Below are 25,950 nucleotides of genomic sequence, written 5' to 3'. Positions count from 1 at the left end.
GATATAGAGCCAGACACTCTTTCCAAACATGACAAGCGATTACTCACGCACTCGGATATAGATCCGGACACTTTCAATACTTGGAACAATTTGGAACCTAGTTCCTATTGCATTTCAATAAAACACAATCATGCATGCTCATATAACCAAACAAACCACACCTATTTGGTAATCTAAAATCATGATTTTCCAAACATAAACAATTTAAACAAGTCAAGACATGGTCATCCCTATAACACAATATATATCACAATATATTTACAATTTTCCAACAAAATCAGGGATGCAGCCCGTCGCCCCCTTTTCCCAAAAATTGTAACATGAAAAACCCATAATTTTACCCATTAGATTCCTCCAAATGAGTAACCAAAATGCACACAGGATTATGAACCACAGGTCTACTGAGTCCGATTTAAAAAATAATTGACATAAACTGAATCCCCTTACCTTTCCCCAAATGACAAATGCTGAACTCTATGGTCCCTAAATAGTGAACCGAGTTCCCAAAACGTATAAAGCACAGTATAGAAGATACTCACAATACTATTCCCTACATAACTACTGGATCAGAATTAAAAACTGAGCCTTACCTCGATTTTGAGCCAAAACCCAAAAACGCCGGGAACAAAGATTCGATCCGTAGATCTTGTAGAGAATTCTTCCTTGATCCTCGTGGTAACTTCAGATTAACGATTCCCGTAACGTATGACGAAGAAATCTAGAGAGAGAGAGAGAGTATGTTGAGTTCCTAGAGAGATAGAGAGAGGATTTGAGATTTCTTAGCTGAGAAGTAATGAAAATGGATATTTATAGCCCTTTAACTCGGCTGCCTTTGTCAACGAGACAACGTATTCGTTGACGAGTCACTGAAGACAATTCATCGATGAGACGGTGATCTTGTTGATGAACTTGAGATTCTTGGATTCTTGAAACCCCTTGGCTTCTCCTCATCGACGAGCTCCTGCACTTAGTCACTGAGAAACATGAGGCCTTCATCGACGAACCTTGGCTTCATCGACGAAGCCTGCTCAATTACCATTTTACCCTTCTCTTAATTAACTAAATCCATATATCAAGGTTCAGGTTCTTACACTTGTGATTAGTAAAATCTCACACTTACCCCCACATAGATAATGTCTCCAAATTTTCAACACATACACCACTCCTGCTAGCTCCAGATCATGGGTAAGGTAATTTTTCTCATATTCTTTCAACTGTTAAGAGGCATACGCTATCACTCTCCCCTACTGCATCAAAACACAATCGAATCCTTTTTGCGATGCATCACTATACATCATGAAACCCTTTTCACCTGAAGGAATCGTCAACACTGGTGCAGTGATGAGATGCTGCTTCAACTCCTGGAAAATCTGCTCATATTCATCAGTACACTCGAATTTCACCCCTTTCCTGGTCAACCTCATCAAAGGATCTGATAATTTAGAAAACCATCAACAAACATGTGGTAGTACCCAGCCGATCCCAGGAAACTTCTACTTTCCTGCACATTTTTTTATCATACCCAGTTTACTACCACATCGATCTTGCTTGGATATACTGAAATACCACCCTTGGATACCACGTGTCTAAGGAAGGTAACGTACTCCAGCCAGAACTCGCACTTCTTAAGTTTTGCATACAATCTTCTTTCTTTCAGCACCTGTAGCACTATCCTCAGATGTTCCTCATGCTCTTCTAGGCTCTGTAAATACACCAGTATATCATCAATGAATACCACCACAAATTGGTCCAAATACTGGTGAAAGACCTTATTCATAAAACCTATAAACACTGTAGGAGCATTTTTCAGTCCAAATGGCATAACCAAGAATTCGTAGTGGTCATACCGAGTCCTGAATGCCATCTTTAAAACATCCTCTGCATTAACCTTTACCTGGTGATACCCAGACTATAAATCTATCTTCGAGAAAACCTGTGTCCCCTGTAGCTGGTCAAATAAATCATCGATGTGGAGAAGCGAGTATTTATTCTTGATAGTCACTTTATTAATTTCTCGGTAGTCGATGCACATTCTTATTGACCCATCTTTCTTTTTCACAAACAATTCTAGCACTCCCCAGGGCGACATGCTGGGCCAAATAAATATCTTGTCTAATAGTTCTTACAACTGTTCCTTTAATTCTTTTAATTTCGTCAGTGCCATTTTGTACGACGCTTTCAAAATCGGCACTGTCCTTGGAACTAAATCAATAGTAAACTCTACCTCACGGCCAAGAGGTAGTCTCAGCAAATCCTCAGGAGAAACATCAGGAAAATCCCTCACTATTGGGATATCCTCTAACCTCATCTCCCCTTCTGATATCTCCTTTACACAAGACACATAACCTTGACAACCCTCTAGTAGCAACAACCTCACTTGAATGGCGGATAACAATTATGGTGGGGTGCGCACACAAAACCCTACAAACACGTACTCCTATCCCTCTAGAGGTCTGGACACTACCTTTCTCTGATGATAATCTATACTGGCATAGTGAGTAGCTAGCCACTTCATACCCAATATCACCTAAAACCCATGCATATTAAAGACTACTAAATTAGCTAATAAAGATCTCCCCTGAATGCATACTAGACAATTCTCGAGTGCCCTCTCACATTTCCCTACAGCCCCTGTCGGCGTAGTCACTGACAAACTAAGCCCCAACTATTGTGTTTCTAACCCATAGAATTTCACAAACTCTCGGGTGATAAAAGAATGAGTCACCCCTAAAAAAAAAAAAGTAGTAGCTATAAATGAAAGAATTGAAACTGTACCTATCAAAACATCTCCTGCTACCTCTGCATCCCTCGATATCGGCGCATAGACTCGTGCTGGGGCAATATTCCTCTGCTGTCTGCCTCGTGGTACTTGTCAACCTCTTTTAAAGGGTCTAGGAATAGGCGCAATAACTAGCGGTGCTCAGCAGTCCCTCGCCATATGCCCAGGCTGATGGCACTAATAACAAACTATCCCTTTAACTCGACACTCTTTGGAGTGTCTCCTATAGCATATGGGACAAGAAGGGGGCATCTGCCTGCCCTGAACTGCCCAATCTACCACTGCCTATGCCTGTCCTCCTCCACTATCCTGCCACCTCCAAGGCCCTCGAGTGGACACTACCTAAAAATCTGAAGGCACGAGCCTCTTTCCCTGACTCTGCACTGCAGCGCCTCTCTGAAGGCCAACCTCAATCACTGCAGCTCTATCCACCACCTATGCAAATGTCTAGGCCCGAAAGCTTATCACCTGCTCAAACAGACTCTACCTCAAGCCTTCCTTGAACTTCCTCACTTTTCTTTCCTCATCTGGTATGAAATATAGAGCAAACCGAGTCAGCTCAATGAATTTAGGTGCATATTGCTGTATTGTCATCGGTCCCTGTGTCAAGTGTAGAAACTTCGCTGCCTTTGCACTTCTGACTATAGTGGGGAAGTATCTCTTGAAAAATATTTCCCTAAAGCAGCTCCATGTCACCACTACAGGGTCTGGTCTCTACTCCTCCAACAGTCTTGCTGATCTCCACCAGCGCTTTGCCTCGTCGATCAGCTTAAATGTTGCAAATAAAAATTTCTACTCATTTGTACATAGAAGAACTACCAACATATCCTCTATATCCTGGACCCAGTTCTAAGCCACAAGTGGGTCAACTCCTCCAGAGAATGATGGAGGTCTCATACACATGAACTGCTCAATTGTGCAGCTATGCTCCCCTGAACCTCTAGCCATATCTGCCATCACCTGTTGGGTGACACTACGTAGTACAACATTAGGATCTCCGCCACCCATACTGGAAGGCCTTGCATCATCACCCCCAGCATGTGCACTACTATTCCTTGGATCCATCTTGTAAATGGAAATAAACAATTTTAGAACTCTTTCATCATAACTCACTAACTCACCCAGCATACTAAAAACCCACAAAATACTCTGCTATATACATTTCTTTTAACATTCTCAATCCCTATTTAAGATTCAATCCTACCACTTAGAAACAAGAATCAGTGATAGTATCTATGGTTCTCAAAAACACAAAAACAACCATGGAACTCCTGCCGCTAGGTCGCAAGACAATACCATAAATTCTAATCTCTTTCTCAAACTATCACTAACTCACTTCTCAATCTATCCATCCACAATTTTCATCAAAATCCATTTCTATACTCTGGTATTGTATTCCTCTATTTACTAAAGTTTGCAGAACCAAGTAACTTGGGCTCTGATATGAAACTGTGACGCCTAAATTTTTCACACCATTTTTTAAAACATAAATCACATAATCACATATCGGACACGTCAATCTCTAATACCACATTATATAACCCGACCCAAAAGTGGGTACTGGGTACACAATCATACTCATATACACAAACCTAATAATGGAAGTCATTTCATATATATACATACCACAGTGAATACACATACCAGAGTACCAACCATCCATAAATACATGTTTACCACAAAATCTTTAGGGGAATCAAACCTCCCTAACTCAAAATACTAACCCTGTCTATCCAAGGTATCTGCTCCCCTTTGCCTCGGAGCTCTATCACCGAGTCTATCTTGGTTTCCTGAAATATTTAAATGATTGGATGAGACACATTTCAGTAAGACGGAATAAATTATATACAGTGTGTGGCAGTATGAGTTTCATTATATCATAACATATATTCATTTTAGTGATAATATCTTTTGAGAAAATATACCATTCCCAAAAACATAATCATATAGATATAAAATACAAGCTTTCATAAGCTTTTACTTTCAATTCCAAAACCATACACACGCAACCCATAATTAGAAGTGAAGTTGTTGAGAATAGGGAAGCTTGCCCTCCCATACAAGTAGCTTTCCTCTGCCCTGATATCGTTTGTATCCTAGCTCGATTAACTCAGGTTCAGCTACAACTGATACTTATCAGAGCACTCATCTTAATCAGTAAGCCCTTAGGCGGAGTGTCTTACTTCGCTTTAATTAATTATATAATAACTTATACTATTCCATTTCCCATTTTCCTTTCCATTTTCATTTCCATTTTCATTTCCATTTCCATTTCCATTTCATATCTAGCTCGTGAGTGTCCTCTGTTACATTTGTGTTTATAATTCATGGCTATCCTGAGGATATTATTCCACGTTATGCTTCCCCCCATGAATAGGGTTGTGCGGCCCGAAGGCTAGATCTAACCGCTAGATCAAAATATCATCTCATATATCCCGTTTCTATAGTACGATTGGCCAGCCTATAGCCCTGATCTAGACTCAGGGGACACAACAACTCTACTAAACAGCTCAGTCGACTGTCATGCCACACGCTCCACTAGTCCGTGTGGTTGCACTGTCTCCAATAGTAATGGTACCATGCTCAATATCACAACCCATCATTAGGGTTTCCATATCCATCCATTAGGGTTATCACTACCACATACCCGCAATCATTATGCGGTATTGGCATTTCATCATTCACATTTCTGAACTCATATTTCAAAATTGCACATTTCAATTCTCGCAATTCAATATTCATATTCAGAATTTTACATTGCAATATTTCCCATTCTCATATTCTTATATTCATATTTACATACCCGTAATCACATATCATTATTCTCATTGCAACACTATCATTTTACAATGTTCATATTTTCAGTAATCACAACTCATTTCATCATTTCAATGGTATTTCATCTATTCACTACTCATTTCATCTCATAAAAACATATACATATCTCATTTCACATAATTCACATTTCTCAATAAAACATTTCCATATCTCATGTTTCATCATTTCTCAGAAGATATACTTTTCGGTGCATAATCACTTTTTATCATTTCCCCATTTCATATTTCATATCTCAATTCACATTTCATAATATCATATTCTCAGAGTACATCATTTAACCCAGATTTAAACATATCTTAATATAAATCATATGCCACACAAATTTCATTTGGTATTTATATCATAATAAATTTCAGGTAAAATATCATAATACCATTTTCACATAATAGCTCAATCAGTATTTATCAAATCGACTGTAATAATTTATTCCCCCTTACCTATCTTATTGAGAGGCTCATAAACACCCAAAATCTGACACTTGGTATTCACATTTCAAAAGCCTAAAAATCACATTTTTACCAAATCAGTCAACTCATTTCCCACAACAATTTCTATATAATACTTCCCAGATTTTAAATACGTCAACAACCATTAAACCCTAAAATGTTTTACTTACCTTGATTTTGGGATGATGCCCCAAAACCCAAATCTAAAAATCTACTCTGCCTAAGATGCAGAGAATCTTCCCAGGAACCTCATGGCAGTTCCCGATCATCAATCTGGGCTTTAACAAAGCCGGAAATGAAGAGAGAAGGTGAGGGTTTCGAGTTTCTAGAGAAAGAGAGAGAGTGAGAGAGGAGAGAGAAAATGCAGTTGAAAATGAGGGTTTGTAAATAAATAGGCCGGCGTTCATCGACAAGTTCAAGTAATTCATCAACAAATCCGTGAAGGCACTTCGTTAATGAGGAGGCTATTTCATCGACGAACCTAAAATTTCCCTAAAACTCCCAAAACTCTCAGTTCTTCTCATTGATGGGACACATGTACTTCGTCAATGAGAACTACAGGTACATTCGTCGACGAGGTCTTTGAGTTTGTCAAAGAATCTCTACTGTTCTCCTTTCCTTTTTTCCTTCTCTTTCATTTGTTTTATTAATTTAATTTTCTAGGTCTCTGCACTCTTGGACTGAAGTGTTTCTTCTAACGGGTCTTTTCAAAAAATTGAGGGAGCCTCTTCCTTAATAATTTTATTAATGATGTCCTCGTCCATAGCTTGGACAACATTATGTGGATGTTGGGGAGCATGGAATATGCTTAGTTGGCATTGCATATGGCCAAAGGGTATGTCCATATTCCCTATTCTGCATTGAATGTAGGCATTAGCCGTGGCTGAGAATGGTCGTCCTAAGAGGACAGGGATCAGATTCTTGGAAGGTTCCATATCTAAGATAATAAAATCCACTGGGTAGTGAAACTCTTCCACTTTGACCAATAGATCCTCTATCACACCCTAGGGTCTTTTTAGTGATTAGTCAACAAAACACAAGGTGACTGGGGTGGGCTTCAGCACTCTTAGGTTGAATTACTGGTAAACCGATTACGGAAGGATATTCACACTCAACCCTAATTATAAAAGAGCCCCATCAATGGTGTAACTGCCAATTACACACAAAATGGTTGGTGTGTCGAGGACCTTTAAGTTTAGGGGGGAGGTGGCCTAGTTTCATTGAGCTCATGTGTTCATCCAGCTTTTTTTGGCCATGCATTTGCACCTTTGACTTTTGCTTTAGCTTGTACAAGTCCTTGAGGACTTTGGCATACACAGGTGTTTGCATAATATCATTTAAGAGAAGCTTGTTGACTTTAACTTGTTTGAATGTGTCCAAAATGGACTTAATGGTAGTTTCCTCCTTAGAAGATGAAGATGCAAGAAGAGCTACTGTAGGGACTTTTGGAATAGCCTTAAGATCTAGTTGTAGTGCATAAAGATAAAAAAAAAAAATAATAATAATCAGATCATGCAATCCCTAATTACGTGATTAGCATTATACCTGCGAGATCTATCTAGTTTGATCCCGAATCTGAAAATACGAAAACGAGCTCTTGAAGATGACCAGGAATATTCTACTATATTCCTTGAACACACCTTGCTCATGAGAGAGTGGGCTCATAAGTGGTTGCTAGGGTTTTCTTCTCTCACAAAAACGTTTGCCTCTGTGAGAGTTTTTTCATCTCCCTTAGATGTTGAATGGAGTGCGTGTATTAGGCTACAACAGGGACCTCTAGGCAAATATGACTAGGGCTTCCCACGTAATTAAGAATTCCTAATCCGACCTTAATTCATCCTTAATTACGTTAATTATAATTCATACCACTAAAGAATTATAATTGCACTCCCTATCATATTCAAAATTAAATTTTGAGCTCCTATTATTAAATGCTTATTTATCTCCCCACATAAAGATTACAGATACCCATCTATTAAATTAAATTACTAACAATTTAATCAATTGACATATTAATTCCTTGAGACCTTCCACTTTGACACAATAAAAAATTATAAACTTCCTTAAGGGGTTATCAATCCCGATACCGTGTTAGCTTTGGTGTATTCCCAAGAGGGGGGGGGGGTGAATTGGAATTTAAAAATTTATCTCCTAGGTTAATCTAGTTCAGCAATAGTATATTCACAACCTAGGGTCTGTCTATGCAGTTCCAATATGCGTAGATAAATATAACCCAAAAATTAAATCATACGCGACATTCACACTATAACATACACGTGCGGAAATGTAAATTGCATAAATATAAACAATGCACACATGATATGTTATCGGAGTTTAGCCAATTGTGCCTACGTCCCTGCCTATGGCTCACAAGCCCGAGGGTTCCACTAATGCTCACTTAAAGGGTGGAGCGGCACCGATTACAACCAGGTCAATTACCACAGGGCTGACCTCAACCTTAACTACGTCAATTAAAGGGCTGTCCTCAACCAACACGCCTTACCAGGATGGCGCACCTAGCTTTCGTAACCGGGTCAAAGCCAATCCAGGACTATTTCAAAGGGCTAGTCTCCCTCTTCAGGCCCGTTCCTGGAAATACAACAGTATTTTAAATACAAAAAAAAATGGTACAATGATTATGCTTTCATGTAAAGCAAATGCATACCCAGATACACGCAGTATACTTAATCAATCAAATGCACATCAACAATGTAGGTAAATGTAAGCTCAGTGATGTGTATTTTTGTGCAAACTACACTTAACAAGATATGATCGCTAGTATGCTCAAGAGTGTTCTAAGACAAGCTATATCTTTGAAATAATTTATATCAAATCTCAATAGCAAATCAGAGTTTCAAAGATGCTAGTCAAACAATCAAACTAACTCAAAATATTTTCCTTCAATGTAATGAGCTCAAGAGTAGTTTGAAAACTGTTATAACTTGTAGAAAATATTTTTGCACAACAAAATCAAAGCTATGGGAAACTTGCAATGACAATGCAAATACCCTAAGCTTGCTAGTTTATCCTAATACAAGATTTATAGTATGAAAATCTATGGGATAAATCTAAGCGACTCCCTAAAAACAATATCTCAATCACAGAAGCACATTGGGAGTATTAGCAATACTAGCACAACCAATATATTCTCACAACACTAAAATGTATCAAGGGGATAGAAATTTGAGAGTATTTGGGCAAGAATAGGATTTTGAAGTAGATAGGATTTTGTTAATGATTTTATGCTAATCTATTGCTAATCCTCACAAATGAACCTATATTTATAAACAAGGTTAAAAATATAAGCATTTGGGACCTATTGGGTATTCTTAGAAAAGTTTCAAATAGCTTAAACACAATTAACCCAACTTAACCCAAATTTACCATGGTTAAAATATTTTTAACCCGACGAGGTTCGGGTGGCTAAACCTTGGTTCGGTTGCCCGAACAAACTCAGTCAGAAAAGCCACCCTTGAAGGTTTGGGTGCTCGAGTCTAAGCTCGGTTGGCTAAACCAAAGACAGAAACTCTCTGTCTGCAGTTTGGGTGCCCAAAGCTGAGTTCGGTTAACCGAACTAGAAAGTTTAGTCACCTGAGCCTTTTTTGAATGTAAACTGTCGGTCAACCGAGTAGTTGAAAAGTGCCTTGACAGGCATTCGGGTGCCCAAGGAAGTTATGTTCAAAAAAAGGTTCGTGTGCCCGAAGACCAAGTCAACATGTTGACTGGTTCGGTCGCTCGAGCCACTTTATATAGCATAGGTTCGGTCTCCCAAAGATGGGCCAAACTATTTTCTTCTCAACAGTTAGGGCGCCTGAGGTGATTTGTTCACCTGGGGTTCGGTCGCCCGACCTCACACATTTTATGCCTATAAAGTTCATTTTCACTTTGATTAATTCCCTTGATATGTTAAATGATATGGGGACTATTTTGTGCATTTTTTGTAGGGACCTAGGGTCTTTTCAAGTATGCCAAAAAACCTGGCATCGGTTGATCGAAGGATGCCCTAAGGTCATTCGGTCTCTATGGTTAGTCTATGGCATTTCTAAGCCTACACACCTACATACATGACATGCAGAGATTATTATAGACTGATATACCTAGTTACTATTACAAACCTAGTGAAATTAGAAATTTTACTAGTAAAACATAATATTTGATTATGAGTTACAGAGTATGATTTTTTAACAGATTAGAGCATGAAAATTATACAATATTACAGATTATATTTAATGATTTTTATTTAGTTGTGTGGCATGAGTAATATTGGAATATTACAGAATTTTTTACAGATTTACAAAATTATGAGTATATTGTTTTTACAGTATTACGTTATACAAATTATGCAGCTTTATTTATAGAGTTATGATTATATAAAGTTTTATAGTACCATGAATATAGAGTGTTTTATAGAACCATGATTATACAAAGTTTTACAGTATCATGAATATACAGTGTTTTATAGTACCATGATTATACATTGTTTTATAGAACCATAATATACATAGCATAGAACCATGACATACAGAATTACAGTTATACAGTTTTTATAGCGTCATGGTAAATACAATTGATACAGAATCATGGTAGAATAGATAGATATTATATAGAAATAGTATTATATAGTATCAAACCCTAATAGAACAAAGCAGTTTACAGAGCTCGGTACTGTAGCTATATAGTATAGACAATGCAACCATATGTCTCAGATAGAGTATGGTATTGCCGATTGTGCCACAGGTAGAGCAGAGGTCTCCTTGGCGTCTGGACTAGATGGACCTGGCCTTTCATGCTATAAACATAGATAAATACAGTTAGACTAGTACTGGTAGGCCAACCAGTGTTTAGTCCCGCCTATGAGCCGCACAACCCTATCATGAGGGGTTAAATCATGACATACAGCCATCCGAGGAAGTTTTCAGAATTATGTTTATATATAGTATACACAGGAAACAAAGATTACCTATTATAGTTAGAAGTATGATTAAATAGATAACTCAAAAATTCTATATTGTAAATGACATAGGTGTGGGTTATTATACAAATACTTTTGCATGAATTCTCATTTATAGTTTAACTAAAGATTATGTTTTGTGTATAGACTCATATGCCACACACTAGTAATAACATGTTTCTCCTTATTGAGAGGTGTCTCACCCCAGCATTTTGAACACTTCAGGTAACCCAGAGAGACGTGCAGGGCCAGCTCAGAGATAAAGGAGGCAGCTGAGTCGGCATAGTTTTGGGGTGAGTTTTGGGCTGAGTAGTAGAAACATCAACATTTTTGGATTTTTAGGAAATGATGTACATGTATGTGTATATATATAGGTTGGTCTCTATTACTTTGGTATCGTGTATTTTGGATTATGGCTTGGATATTTATGTTTCTCGCTACATAGGGATTATACATGGAATGCACAGTTTACCATGGCACCCACTCTAGGCCCGCGATGTCAGATATTTATATACAAGGTATCAGAGTTGTGTTTTTTAGCTTGACAACATTATTATTATAAAAAAAATGGTATGAATTTTTGGGTCTTTACAATAATAAACTTTTAATTCAATTAAAAGAAAATGGTTCCCTCTGCTAATATTTTCTTTTAAAGAATCTGTCAGCAACATAGCACACCGTGAGTAGTATACGTCGATGGGAGGTCGTCTACTATTCAACATTTGTGTAGATAGGTGAGGGCCTATTACTTTTATTATCTAGGCAAGTAACTATGCCAAACAAAATTAAACTGTTGACTTCGCTTTCGTCCTATAAACAATAGCAGTGACTTAGATTATAAGAACCCAACCAGTGAAATATGGAATAAATAAATAAGAAAAGGGTAAAATAGAAAATTGACGAAATGCAAAGGTTCATCGATGAGGAGAAGCCGAGAGATTTTGGGAAATCCTGAAATCTTAGGCTCATCGACGAGGCCACCGTGACGTTGATGAATTTCCATCGCTAGCTCGTCGACGAAGACGCCACTTTGTCAACGAGTTTGGCCGGGTCAAAGGCTTTATAAATATCCATTTTCTTTGCTTCTTGGCTAAGACATCAAAATTCTCTCTCTCTCTCTCTCTAAAACTCGAAGTTTCACTCTCTCTCTCTAGATTTTTTCGCCGTTCGTTGCTAGAATTGAAAATTCAATGTTACTGTGAGGATTAGGGAAATCTCCACGTGTCTTGTGGAATGAATCTTCGTTTTGAAGTCTTTGGGTTTTGACCCAAAAATCGAGGTAAGGCTCGGTTTTCATTTCCGTTTCAGTAGATCTGTAGAGAGTAAGATTGTAAGTAATTATCATATTGTGATTTATAGGTTTTTGGAACTTGGTTCGCTGTTTAGGATCCGTAGAGTTCATGTTTGGATTTTCAGGGAAAGGTAAGGGGATTCTGTTTATATTAGTTATTTTTGAAATCGGATTCGGTAGAATTGTGGTTTATGATCCTGTGTATGTTTTGGCTACTTATTTGGGGAAATCAATGGGTTAAAATTACGGGGTTTTCACGTTACAGTTTTGGGAAAAAGGGGGCGTCGGGTTGCATCTCTAGTTTCACTGGAAAATCGTGGATATATTGTTGAGTATATTATGTTATGGAGATGGCCATACCTTGACTTGTTTTAAACTATATTTTGAAAATCATGATTTTGTGATTACCAAATAAGTGTGGAATGAGCTATTATATGAATATGCATTGAGTTGTGATATGCTGAAATGAGATATAGGAGCGTGTGTTTCAAATTATTCTAGGTTGTGAAAGAGTGTCCGACTCTATATCCAAGGGTGTGAAATACTATCTGCCAATGGCAAGAGTGTCCGCCTCTATATCAAAAGGAGTGATATATCACCTCTTATCAGCTGATCACGGAAGGGTGAGGATCCACCAAATGTACCTATATGATGCTATGGGAGCCTGGGGCTATGCCAAGTGCCAGGGATGCTGTGTAACGCGGGCCAACTTCGTGCCGAAGAGTGTGATGACACTGGGTTGATTGATCATGTGTGTGTTGAGAAATATACTGGAACTGTTTTGTGGAAATACTAGAACTGAACTGTGTATGTTTTATGTCATGATAACACTCACATACCACACACCGATATAACCTGAATCTGCCTTATTGAGTTATAACTCACCCCTATCATACGTTTGTGTTTTCAGGTCCTTCGAGTAATTGGAACTAGTGTCTTAGTGTTGGGAGCATGATGGTTAGTTTATTGCGTTGAGTACTTGTGTAAGTACTCGGACTATAACAGGGTTGTCGTTTTAGGTATTGCTGGAACCCTGGGTTATGTTTTGTAATATGGAGCTTAGACTTTGTGTGTATAGACTCTGGTATGGTACGATGTATTTATGGAATGAACTTTTCCGCTATGTATATGTCGTGTATGTGAATGTGTATAGGGTGTATGGAAATCCCAGGGGTTCGGACCTCATTTATTATAGTATCATGTGTGTTTTGTTTGATACAGGGACATGTTAGGTTACTACATCACACCCTAGGGCCCATTGCCTGGTTCGGAGCGTGACATCTTGGTATCAGAGCTAACGAGGTTGCTAGGTCTTGTAGACTTGGTTAGGCATTAATGTGTGTACATACCAGAGCATAGGATATCGTGAATGGGTAGAGTAGGTTGAGGGTTGTCTTGTAGCAAGACAAGGATTCATTGACGGTATTCTGTGTTTTTTCCTTGAATGATGATTTCCGTAAAGCCACGACAAACCATTGATGGTTTCATGTCAGTGTGATAGGATAGACTTGGGCCCGTGGGATTGGTAGTTAACTTGATTAGATGTTAATGATTGTGTAAACTGTATATGACATATGAATTCTAACTGATTCCTATTTTATTTTTCAGAATGGAGCCCAAGGATAACAACTTGGATAGTGGCTCCAAGGGGACTGCGAGCGATGAGTCTCCTTCTGTGCCTCGAGGGTTGATGAGGCAGGTTATATGGGAGATCGGGCGGAGTGTTAGGAGATGTGAACATTCTCCTATTGCTGCGGGGTGTACCATCGAGAGGTTCACACGTATGCACTCTCTGACATTTTCAGGAGGACCCAATTCGATGATAGCGGTGGACTGGGTCAAGAAAATCTAAAGGATTTCGGAGGTCCTACACTGCACAGATAAGTAGAGATTCCTCTATGTTACCTTCCAGTTGTCTGAGGAGGCTGGGCGATGGTGGACTGCGGTAAGTCTACTGGAGAAGCAGAGAGCTGGTCCAACAGAGATGACATGGAGCCACTCCAAGGAAGTGTTCTTTGAGAGATACTTCCTGGCCTCCACACGCGATGCTAAGACGAATGAGTTCTCTATTCTGAAACAGAGGGTATACCGCTTGGTATTTAGAGCTATCCTGTTTCACGTCGTGCTTGATCTCTAGCGAGTACGAGAAGACTCGAAGGTTCAAGAAGGGCCTGAGGAAAGACATCCGTAGATTAGGGGGTATGTTGCAGATCCATGAGTTTTTGATTTTGATGGATAAGGTCACTGTGATCGAAACTGACATCCGGGAGGATAAGGTGGATCAAGAACCGAAGAAAAGACCAATGCCATCAGGTTCTCCTCAGGGATCATGGAAGAAGAGGAACAATGGCTCAAGCTACTGCTAGAATATCGAGCATCAGGGTTCTTAGGTGGATTAGTCGCATGATCGTTGTATCAGGTGCCACAGATGGTATGACAGTGAGTGCTAGTCATTTAGGGGTAACTGTTACAATTGTGGCAAATCAGACCACATGGCTTGTAACTGCCGCACACCTAAGAGAGACACGCCTGCATCCAGTGTGAACCGTGGTAGCAATTAGATACCTCGGGGAACCATCTAGGCAAACACAGCTCCTGCGAGGGTATATTCTCTTACTCTAGTGGATGCTGACCATGCGAGGAATGTAGTGATAGGTACCTTGTTATTGCTTTCAAATAGAGTTGTGGTTTTATTTGATTCTGGTGCAACCCATTCTTTTGTATCGGTGAGCTTCGTAAAACCGTGTGGGGTTGAGACCCAAGTTATGAATAAGGGGTTATCTGTAGCTACACTGTCTGTGAGTGTAACGTACTGTGGGAGGATGTTAGGAGGCTGCCCAGTGGAAATTCAGGGAAGGCTGCTACCAGCAAATCTTTTGGTGTACAATATGTCTGGTTTTGACATCATATTAGGGATGGATTGGTTATCCTCCAATTATGCTGTGATTGACTGTCGTGGAAAGGTAATAGTGTTCAGACCTCTTCGGGAGCAGGAGTATGAGTTTGTAGGATCGTGTGTGCGTTCGACGCCACCGAATCTATCGGTAGTACATGCAAAGAGGTTACTATTGGATGGATGTCAGGGGTACCTAGCTTGCGTGAAGGAACCACCGCGAGATGAGCTGAAACTCGAGGATATTCGAGTGGTTAATGAGTTCCTGGATGTGTTTCCAGAAGACTTACCCAATTTACCTCCAGATCGTGAGGTGGAGTTTGCGATAGAGTTGTTGTCTGGCAAGGCACCGATCTCTAAAACTCCATACCAGATGGCTCCAACAGAACTTCAAGAGTTGAAGGAGTAGTTGCAGGCATTACTGGACAAGGGCTTTATCCGACCTAGTGTTTTTCCTGGAGGAGCTCCAATTTTGTTCGTGAAGAAGAAGGACGAGTCAATGCGTATGTATATTGATTACCATGAGATTAACAAGATGCCTGTGAAGAACCGTTACCTATTGCCTTGTATTAATGATATCTTTGACCAGCTATAAGAGATGCAGATCTTTTCGAAGATTGATCTATGGCCAGGGTATCATCAGGTGAGGGTTAGATCTGAGGATGTTGTGAAGACTTATTTTTGAACTAGATACGGCCACTACGAGTTCTTTGTCATGCCTTTTGGGTTGACTAATGCTCCGATAGTGTTCATGGATCTGATGAATAGGGTTTTCCATGAGTACTTGGACCAGTTTGTAGTGGTGTTCATTGATGACATTCTGGTATACTCAAGGAGTCAGGAAGAGCATGAAAACCATATGAGGTTGGTGCTACAGATTCTGCGAGAGAGAAAGTTGTATGCCAAGCTGAAGAAATGTGGGTTCTAGTTGAATCAAGCCATGTTTTTCGGCCATGTGGTGTCTAAGAGCGGTATCTTAGTTGATCCTAGCAAGATTGAAGCTGTGGTCGACTGAGTGAGAGCGAAGAGTGTGCAGGAAGTTCAAAGTTTCCTAGGACTAGCAAGTTATTATCATCGGTTCGTGGAGGGATTCTCAAAGTTTTCTAGGCCTCTAACACGATTGACTAGGAAGGGGGTGAAGTTTGATTGGACCAATGATCGCGAGTAGTGTTTCTAGGAGTTAAAACACCAATTGGTTACTGCTCCGGTCTTGACCATTCCTTCTGGGGATAGCGGTTTTGTGATCTATAGTGACGCATCTCTGAAAGGTTTGGGATGTGTGCTTATGCAACAGGGTAAGGTAATAGCTTATGCTTCTCAGCAACTCAAGGAATACGAGAAGAATTACCCTATGTATGATCTGGAATTGGCTGCTGTAGTTTATGCACTGAAGATCTGGCTACACTACCTTTATGGTGTTCAGTGTGAGATTTTCACTGACCATAAAAGCCTCAAGTACTTTGTCATGTAGAAGAAGTTGAACATGAGGTAGAGACGAGGGCTTGAGCTAATCAAAGACTCTGATTGCACCATCAGTTATCATCCAGGAAAAGCTAACGTGGTAGCTGATGCGTTGATTCATAAGTCGGAGCATACAGCAGTATCTGCAGTTGTAGCTCAACATCATATTAGACAAGATTTGTAAAGCCTGGGCATAGAGTTGGTGGCCGGTGATCATCAGGCATTTTTTGCTAGCTTGGTGATCGAGCCAACTTTGTTTGAGTGTATTAAAGCCACGCAGGCTAGTGATACGAAGTTGGTTGGCACTATAGAGAAAGTGCAGCATGGGTTGGCTACAAATTATAACATCTCTGAGGGAGGTGTGTTAAGGTTTGGAACTAGGCTCTGTGTTCCAAACAACGATGAAGCGCATCATTCTTTGTATATGGTACATCCTGGTAACACGAAGATGTATTGTGATTTGCATGAGACCTTCTAATGGAGTGGTATGAAAAGGGAGATTGCTTGGTTCGTGGAGCAGTGTTGGTAGGTGAAAGCTGAACATCAGAGGCTGGTAGGGCCGTTACGACCCTTAGCTATTCCAGAGTGGAAATGGGAGAACATTTCCATGGACTTTGTTACCAAATTGCCGCCCGCATTTCACGGGTAAAATGTCATTTGGGTAATCATGGACAGGTTGACGAAATCTATTCACTTTGTACCAATGAAGGTTAGCTACTCTTTGGGTAGGCTAGTAGACCTGTACGTGCATAAGATATTCAAAATGCACGGGGCACCAGTGTCCATTATGTTAGATCAAGACCCGAGGTTTACCTCTCGATTCTGGAAGAGCTTGTAGGAAGCACTGGGGACGAAGCTTACGTTCAATACAACGTTCCACCCCCAAACTAAGGGACAGTTAGAAAGAACAATACGGATCTAGGAGGATATGTTACGGGCTTACGTGCTAGACTTTGGTGGCGGTTAGATGTAGTTTTTGCCACTAGTAGATTTTTCCTATAACAATAGCTTCCAGGCTAGTATCAAGATGGCACCGTTCGAGGCTCTGTATGGTCGGAGGTGTCGATATTTTCTGTGTTGGGATGAGGTTGGTGAATGTTAGGTTTTAGGACCTGAACTCGTGTAGCAAGCGTCTGAGAATGTGGGTTTGATCCGGGATAGGATTAAATTGGCTCAGAGTCGGTAGAAGAGTTACACGGATGTTTGCCACTGTGAGTTGGAATTCGATGTGGGGGGTAAAATATTCCTGAGAACCGCTTCGATGAAAGGGGTGATGAGATTCGGGAAGAAAGGCAAGTTGAGCCTGAGGTATATTGGACCATTCGAGGTTCTTGAGCGAGTGGGTCCAGTAGCTTACAGGATTTCACTACCCCTAGTGCTCTCGAGGATCCATGATGTGTTTCACGTATCCATGTTGAGGAGGTACGTGTCAGATCCTTCGCATGTTATTAGTTATGAGAACTTAGAAATTGGGGATGTTTTAGTGTATAAGGAGGTACCTGTTCAGGTTCTGGACTGTAAAGTTTAGAAGTTATGTACCAAGGATATACCGTCAATGAAGGTATTATGGCGGAATCACGAGGTTGAGGAAGCTTCTTGGGAATTGGAAGTGAGTATATGCCAAAAGTATCCACAGTTGTTCTGAGAGGTAGTTTGGATAGTATAGATGGTTGAACACATGTGAATAATGCTGCTATTGTATTGTGATAGGTGGCTAGTCTTTGGAAGTGTGTGTTATTGTGAACTCTTGAGATGGTATATGTATGTAACCATAGTATTCCTCCGCCATAAGCGAGGGTATGTATGTATTGTGATGGGGCTGCATTGTAAATGGCTGCTGGCTCTTCTTAGAGTTGGGTATGTGTATTTGGTTGTGTGGATGAGTTTGTAAATGAGAGATTACAAATTTCGAGGACGAAATTTTTGTAAGTGGGGAAGGTTTTAAGAACCCAACTTGTGAGATATGGAATAAATAAATAGGAAAAGGGTAAAACAACAAATTGAGTAGGCTTCGTCAACGAAGCCAGTGTTTTTGTTGACGAAGGCCCTTCTATTGTGCAGTGATGAAATGTAGAGGTTCATCGACGAGGAGAAGCCGAGAGATTTTGGGAAATACTAAAATCTCAGGCTCATTGACAAGGCCACTGCGACGTTGATGAATTTTCTTCGCTGGCTTATCGATGAAGACGCCGCCTTGTTGACAAGGTTGGCTGGGTCAAAGGCTCTATAAAACCCATTTCCTTTATTTCTTGGCCAAGATATCAAAATGCTCTCTCTCTCTCTCTCTCTCTCTCTCTCTCTCTCTCTCTCTCTCTCTCTCTCTTTAGATTTCTTCACTGATCGTTGGTAGAATCAATGATCTGACGTTACTGTGAGGATTAGGGAAGCAATCTCTACGTGTCCTGTGGAACGGATCTTCGTTTTGATGTCTTCAGGTTTTGACCCAAAAATCAAGGTAAGGCTCAGTTTTCATTTCTGTTTCGGTAGATCTATAGAAAGTAAGATTGCAAGTAATTATCATACTATGATTTATAGGTTTTGAGAACTTGGTTCGCTGTTTAGAAGTCGTAGAGTTAGAGTTTGGATTTTTGGGGAAAGGTAAGGGGATTCTATTTATATCGGTTATTTTTGAAATCAGATTCAGTAGAACTGTGGTTCATGATCCTATGTATGTTTTGGCTACTTATTTGGGGAAATCTAATAGGTAAAAATTATAGGGTTTTCACGTTACAGTTTTGGGAAAAAGGGGCGTCAGGTTGCATCTCTAGTTTCACTGGAAAACCGTGGATATATTATTGAGTATATTATGTTATGGAGATGGCCGTGCCTTGACTTGTTTTAAACTGTATTATGAAAATCGTGATTTTGTGATTACCAAATAAGTGCGGAATGAACTATTATATGAATATGCATTGATTTGTGATATGCTGGAATGAGATTTAGAATGTGTGTTTCGAATTGTTCTAGGTTGTGAAAGAGTGTTTGACTCTATATCTGAGGGTGTGAAATACCACCTGCCAGTGGCAAGAGTATCCGACTCTATATCGAAGAGCGTGAAATATCGCCTCTTATCGACTGATCACCGAAGGGTGTGGATCCACCAGATGTACTGGTACAATGCCATGGGAGCTTAGGGCTACGCCATGTGTCGGGGGCACTGTGTAATGTGGGCCGACTTCGTGCCAAAGAGTGTGACGACATTGGGTTGATTGATCATGTGTGTGTTGAGAACTATACTAGAACTATTTTGTGAAAATATTGGAACTGAACTGTGTATGTTTTATGTCATAATAACACTCATATACCATACACCGATATAACCTGAATCTACTTTACTGAGATGTGTGTCACCCCTATCATACATATGTATTTTCAGGTCCTTCGAGTAACTGAAACTAGCGTCCTAGTGTTGGGAGCGTGGTAATCGGTTTACTGCGTAGAGTACTTGTGTAATACTCGGACTATAACAAGGTTGTCATTTTGGTTATTGTTGGCACCTTGGGTTATGTTTTGTAATATGGAGCTTAGAATTTGGTATGGTACGATGTATGTATGGAATGAACTTTTCCGTTGCGTATATGTCATGTATGTGAATGTGTATAGGGTGTATGGAAACTCCATAGGGCTGGACCCTCATTCATTATAGTATCATGTGTGTTTTGTATGATACAGGGACATGTTAGGTTACTACATCACACCCTGGGGCCCATTGCCTGGTTCGGGGCATGACACAGATGGTGAGGACACTATAGTTCATAGCTAAGTGTATACCATCACATAATACTAGACCTATTGTCCCATAGTGAATCCCCAAATGAAGCGGTGACCCAATACTAACAATTACTAGAGTTTATACTTGGTGAGTATATAATTAATTCCATCTGATGGGGAGGAAGATACTAATATCATCACATAAAATTAATTACTTCACCTATAAACTAGTGATGGAGACCATGGGATTTATATGTGATAAATTCACTCACCCACTTAGTTATTTAATTCATGAGGGATACAAACACGTGTTTAATCTTCAAAAAAATTTAATATTCCAATGTTGGTAACTAAATTAAAAGCAACAAATAAAATTTCAAATTCCCTTAATATTTTTTTATAAAAAAAATTGTATTATAACTTGGGAATTAATTTTATTCTCTAATTGCACATGCATAAACAAACATTGGAATTTTAAATTTTACATGCTAATGACATAACACAAGAATAACAAACATGCCAAGCAAGCATATATAAATAAGAAATATGATATAATAAATATCCGACTATTATAGTCAAGTAACTTGCATCATAATACCGTGAATCCTTGTTTGCCATTACGCAGTGCCGAGGTTGGCGAGGCCCCAGGGGCAATACCCCCGGTAGGGTTTGACCTACCCAGTCAGGTCACAGGGGTCCAGGTAAATTTAAATTTAAATTTAAATTCAAATTCAAATTCAAAATAAATTTAAATTCAAATTTAAAAAAGGAACGAAAAACTTCATCACTGTTCTAGGGTCTTGTAATAAACAATCGTAATCACAAAACATACATTCATTTGACCATAATTGTCAGACAGAATGCTGCAAAACAGATGTTAGTGCATACACATATCCTACCACAAGCATGCATTGATTCGATTTTTGAAAAACACAGTATTATCCATATACAGTATCAACTGAGGTTCTAATACCAATTGTAGGGACTTGTGGAATAGCCTAAGATCCGATTGTAGTGCATATAGATAACAAAAAAAAAAAAAAAAATCAAATCATGCAATCCCTAATTATGTGATTAGGATTATACATGCGAGATCTGTCTGGTTTGATCCCAAATCTGCAAGTACGAAAATGAGCTCTTGAAGATTACCAAGAATCTTCTATTATATTCCTTGAGCATGCCTTACTCCTGAGAGAGTGGACTCGTAAGCGGCTGCTAGGGTTTTCCCCTCTCACGAAAACGTCTACCTCTATGAGAGTTTTTTTTGTCTCCCCTAGCTGTTGAATGGAGCGCGTGTATATAGGCTACAACAAGAACCTCTGAGCAAATATGACTAAGGCTTCCCAAGTAATTAAGAATTCCTAATCCGACCCGAATTCATTCTTAATTACGTTAATTATAATTCATACCACTAAAGAATTATAATTGCACTCCCTGTCATATTCGAAATTAAATTTCGAGCTCCTATTATTAAATTCTTATTTATCTCCCCACATAAAGATTACAAATACCCGTCTATTATATTAAATTACTGACAATTTAATTAATTGACGTATTAATTCCCTGATACCTTTCACTTAACTTATTTGATGTGCCAGATTCAAAGTCCACCTGCAAGGTTTGACACAATCAAAACTTATAAGCTTCCTCAATGGGGTATCATCAATCCCAATATTGAGACATGGATTCCATCAATAATTAATGTTCACCATACACACAATGTCATCAACCAACTCACTGAATATTTTGACCCATAAAGAATCTCACTCTTTTATGAATCAAAGTAATAAGCACTATATGCATGTATCCAATAATCATATCAGGATTAAGAGCATAAACACTCATAATAACCATGAGGTATTAATTATTTTATATAATCAGTATAAAAACAATTACCCCAAGACGGTCCTGTTCAATACACACAAAGTGTACTAGCACAAGGAGTTGAAACTATACCATTCCCAATAGTCAAGACAGACCTATTAAAACCTTGTGCTACAGTCCTACCAATGGTGTGTCCAATTTCATTTAAGACTACGAACAATAAGCTTATATTCTAAAAGAACTCATGATCTAATCTTCTGTGTATAAGTCGTACTCTACACACTAAATCATCTACTATATAGAATAAATGACACATATGCATGTCATTAAATAAATAATGTCAGGCAAACATTGCTCACAAAGATTCTTATTAAAATTGAATAACTAAAGTACTAAAACCAATTACATAAAGCAAGTCTTTCAGTATAAATCCCTAGCAGCTACAGGGTACAATGCTGGGGAGACGTGAAATGCCCTATGAGGGGTGTAGTGTGGTTTGGTTCCTTTAACAATGGATGAGGGAATCTTGAGATTCTTCACTAAACTAGAGGAGGAGATTGCACACGTTTCAACATTCAGTTCTTCTTTCCTCTCCTTTTTATTCTCACCCTCGTTTAGCTGCTCCTCTACCCTATTGTCTACCATCCCATCACTCTGAAGAGTAGTCACCACTTGGGCCTGCTCATGGTATGATGACAAACTAGTGTATGGTTCACATTCTACCCTATATTGGCCCTTGGGGTTCACTAAAGGCTGACTCAGCAACTTTCCCTCATCTCTTCAACTCAAGGAGGTAGCTAGTTACCCCATGGTGGCTTCCAGATTTGCTATTGATTATGAGTGAGAGTGGAGGAGTTTCCGACGATCAGCCTCAATGCCGTTGAGAGCTTTCAACACCGTCTCTTGAAATGTATCATATTTGGGCTGAGAAGAAGATGGGTCCTGAAATGATGAAGGTCGAGGGGCAGAATCAGGATGGTTTTGGAAATTTTGATATGGGCGAGGAGGTGGAGCATTTGGGGCTTGTTAAGGTCTTTGAGATTGGAAACTTGGAGCTTGTGGTCTCTAGGAGAATTTGGGGTGTTTTTTCCACCCAAGATTGTATGTGTTGGAATATGGGTCATTTGACGGCCTATCATACCAATTGTGGGTATCCTTCACTTCTTTCTGCTGCGTAAGCTCAGATTGGGATGATGCATGGGGGCAATTATAGCTAGAAAAGGAAGGATCGGAAAAAATGGTGCACACTTCTGCACACATTACTGGTTGTTGTCCTGAGGACAAGAACTGATCTAGTTTTTTAACTATTGTGTGCAAGGTGGGCGCAAGGTCATGGCCTGTAGCTAGCTCGTAAACTCCTTTAGGTTTGGAAGTGAAAGGCTATGATGGTTTACGAGCAGCAACTATATGTTGCTGAGAATTTTTGGTGAGGTTCTCAAAGAGAACCCAGGCCTTATTTCCGTGTTTAGTTAGGAAAGTACCTTCACACGATGCATCTATCGTCTACCTATCTAATTTAGCCAACCCTTCATAGAAGGTCTGAACCAATTTCCTCTTTGGGACCTGATGGTGTGAGCATTTGTGTAGTAGGTCCCTAAAGTGCTCCTAGGTCTCAAAGAATAGCTTCCCATCCACTTGTGAGAAACTAGTGATTGCCCTTCGCAGCTGGTTAGTCTGCCTAATTAGGAAGTACTTCTTTAAGAACTTGTGTTGCATGGTGGCTTAGGTGGTTATCGAGTTTGGCTCTAAGGACTTTAGCCAATATTAGGTTTTATCCTTCTAAGAGAATGGGAAGAGCCTTAGGCGAAGGACATCATCATCAAAATTATGGATACAGATGGTGGAATAGATCTTAAGAAATTCATCTAAATGCTGAAAAGGATTTTTACAAGAATTCCCATAGAAGGTGGGCAACATCGAGAGAATGGAAATCTTGGTATTGAATTGCGCAGCTTGAACATCTGGGAAACGGATGCATAACGAGGAGGTGTATGTGTCGGGCACAAAGTAGTCCCTGAGAGGCCAAAGTGGTTGCTCTCCCACCACAGGTAGGCAGGGTGCTTGGGGTTCCAGGATATGATCAGCAAGAATTGGTGGAAATTTGGCCATAACTTTAAGATTGGACGTGTAACAACCCTGACCAGCCATGTGGGTCTGGAGTGCTACTTTAGTGACGTCTACGTACCTAATACCTTTTTCATCATATATAAAACACATATATGCAGTGAAAATAAAATACAAAATCCTCAAATTACGTTACCAGAGTTCTAACTATCTTTATACACAAATATATCCATTTTCACATAATTACGTCCCATAAACTAAATAAAAATAAGATCTCTATCTACACACTACCTACATAAAATTTACACCACTAGCCTGACTCCTCTAGCCAGTTAGATCCGATCTCTAGGATTTTTTGAAAAGACAGTTTGTAAAGTAGAGGTAAGGCATAGCTCACAGTAAGGGAAAGACTAAGTTAATGTGCCAGTATGCATTTAGTGTACATAAAATAACCAGTTCACTAAGTAGATAAACACATTAATGAAAACATTCTTATTTTACACTCACACACACAATTAGCCGAGGATAGAGAAGATTACTTGCCCATACAAGTAGCTTTTGTAACAACCTGCTTATTTTACCATTTTTTTTTATTTCCATAATAATATTCTATATAATAACCTTGGCAAATCATAATCAACCTGGTAAACCATAATCCACCTGAACCCAAGGGTACCAAGGGTATACCTGAAATACAATATTGATACCTAAGCAGCAGGAAATGTAATAACATATACATATCAAATTACCATTCAACACAATACCAGAGTTTACTACATCCCTCATTTAATTACACATAACCCAAAATATCCAAAAACAAGTCCTAGGGTCATCACCCAAAAATCCGTCTGACCCTAGCAAAAGTCTTACCTTTCAAACAGGATAGAACAGCTGAATCCTAACATTGCGAAGCTTTATTCGCTCTTCTATTTGGGGCTTCTAAAATGTTTATATAATTTGGGGTGAGACACCTCTCAGTAAGGGAAATAAACTAATAACAATGTGTGACAACATGAGTATTTTCTTGTTATACATATAATAGTGCATAAACATACTTGATAAAACTGTTTGTATCATATATAAGAGAAACATGTTTTATCATATCATGGTATAACATACTGAATTTATATACACATAAATCATCTCATATAACTATACATAGAAAACATTCTGGATGGTTAGCTAACTGGTGTCATGTCTTACCCCCACATGACTGAGTTGTGCGGCCTGAAGGTGGGACCTAGTAATGACTGGCCGACCATGCTAGATCAACATAAGTTTGTAAGTACGATGGGTCTACCCCTCTTGGTTTAGATTCCAGAGGGATGCCTGCACTACCATAAAACCACATCGACTGCCGATCTCCCACTACCCCTTTCGGTAAGTAGTAGCACTAACATATACATGATCGTGATCATATAGTTACAGTACCGTGCTTCGTGAAGGCCTAAACCAAGCCAACCGGGTCCTGATAACATATAATATATTTCCAAATAATGATACATGGCTATTTCATAATAATATTTGTCATGTTAATATTTTCATAAACCTTGCATAACATATCATATAAAATTCATGGCCCTTATGTCGACATTTTGTATCTTGCAAAATCAAGGCCCTTATGCCAGCATATTATATAAAATCCATAGTTTGAAAATCCCATTATCGTTTTTAATATTTTCGTGGAAACGG

Source organism: Malania oleifera, chromosome 5 (genome assembly GCF_029873635.1).
Source record: "Malania oleifera isolate guangnan ecotype guangnan chromosome 5, ASM2987363v1, whole genome shotgun sequence".
NCBI lineage: Eukaryota > Viridiplantae > Streptophyta > Magnoliopsida > Santalales > Ximeniaceae > Malania > Malania oleifera.
The sequence above is the reverse complement of the archived record's forward strand: the minus strand, read 5'-3'. Positions refer to the sequence as shown.